The sequence below is a fragment of the Elephantulus edwardii genome, unplaced genomic scaffold (assembly GCF_000299155.1).
Source record: "Elephantulus edwardii isolate Elephantulus edwardi_28Jun2011 unplaced genomic scaffold, EleEdw1.0 scaffold00046, whole genome shotgun sequence".
In the NCBI taxonomy this organism is placed as follows: domain Eukaryota; kingdom Metazoa; phylum Chordata; class Mammalia; order Macroscelidea; family Macroscelididae; genus Elephantulus; species Elephantulus edwardii.
This window is the reverse complement of record NW_006399796.1, coordinates 1549905-1551869: the sequence shown is the minus strand read 5'-3', so window position 1 is coordinate 1551869 and position 1965 is coordinate 1549905.

The window sequence follows — 1965 nt, the reverse complement described above, 5'->3', positions numbered from 1 at the left end:
ATGAGGTGGATTGATTCAGTGACTGGGATAATTGGAATGGGAGTGTCAGAGACCGTGCGATTGGCACAGGACAGAGCGGAGTTTAGGGCTGTTGTACATGGGGTCGTATGAGTCGCAGGCGACTCGATGGCACATAACAACAACAACAACAATACCAAGGGTGGAAGCAGGAGCAGCATCCACTTCCTAAACAACAAGCCTCCAGAAACTCTATGAACTTTGATAAATGTCAATAGTTGTTGAGGGGCTTCAGGCCTTTTGTTCATAGGGTCGCTCTGAGTCATGCTTGAGTTGAAGGCAATGAATAACAACAGTTCTAAAAGTATTCACTCTGGATCCAAGTAAGATGAAATAGTTAACAATTTCAATCTTTTTTCCAACTATGATGTTATTGCCTCTTGTCCCAGTGATGAGGATTTTTGTTTTCTAGACGTTGGGCTGTAATCCATATTGAAGGCTGTAGTCTTTCATCTTCCACAGCAAGTGCTTCAAGTCTTCCTCACTTTGAACAAAATTGGATTACCTCCCTAACAGAGGCTATTGATGAGTCTTCATCCAATCCTGATGCTCCTTTTTTTTCATAAAGTTTGCTTATTATATGAATTTTTTGCAAAAAAGATATTAAATATGTATAAAGAATACAATACTCATGCATACTTTTCTTAATTTGAAACCATGCAATGTTCTTTCTTTTATTAATTTAGTTTGTTTATTTTTCATTTCAATGAACATCTACAGAGATTTTGGAATTCCATTCAGTGTTCTTATTCTCTGTTTGGACAACATCTTCTTGGTCTAGGTATAGATTTTTGCATTATCACAATTAAATATTCTAGGATTCCCATTCTTCTTAATATTAACTATAATTTACTGTGATCCAGTCAAATGTCTTTGTTATTGTTACTATTGTTGTTAATAGGTGTTATTGTGTCAAGTACAGCTCCTTGCGAACCTATAAACAATTACTCTGAGCACTTTTCTATCTAATGCAGTCCACACAATCTCTAACATAGCCAAGCCCATTGCTTCAGTGACTGTGTTAACCCAGCTGGCTGAAGATCTTTCTCTCTTTAGTCACTTCTTCATCTTCCCAAGCATACTATCCCTCTCCAAAGAAAAACCTCTCCTAGCAACATGCCCAAAATATGTGAGACAAGATTTACTTTCAAGGAGCACCTTCTCTCCAATATATATGTCTATTCTTTGAGCAGTTCATGAAATCTTCATCACTCTTCTCCAACATTACTGCTCAAAGGCATCAGTTCTCTTTTTGTCATCCTTAATCATTGTCCAGCTCTCAAATGCAAAGCCAGTGATTGAAAAAAGCTATGGCCTTGATCAGGTATACCTTAGGCCTCAAACTAATAACTAAGTAATAACACATTATTACTCCTTAATAATTCGAAGAAGTCCCTGACTATAGACTTTCCAAGTCCAATATGTCTCCTGATCTCCTCACTACAAATGCCAACTGTATATATTGTGGATCCAAATAAGAAGAAGTTGTTGACAGTCTCAATCCTTTTTCTATCCATTGTGATGTTTCCTATTGGCTCAGTGATAAAGACTTCTGTTTTCTTGGTGCTGAGATGCAATCCATATTGAAGGTTGCAGTGTTTAACCTTCTGCAGCAAGTGCTTCAAGTCTTTTTCACTTTCAGCAAGCAAGTTGTGATATCTGCATAACAAAGACTATTAATGAGTATTTCTCCAATCTGGATACTACAGTTTTTGTTAGAATCCAATTTCTCAAATAAATTGCTCATCATATAGATTAAACAGGTATGGAGATCTGATGCACATCTTTTCTAATTTTAACCTATGCAGTATTTCCTTGCTCTGTTCACACAACAGCCTCTTGGTCTAGGTATCTGTTTTGCACAAGTACAAATAAGTGTTCTAGAATCCTCATTCTTCTCATTGTTAGCTATAATTTGTAACTTTCCACACTGTCAAATGCCTTTGT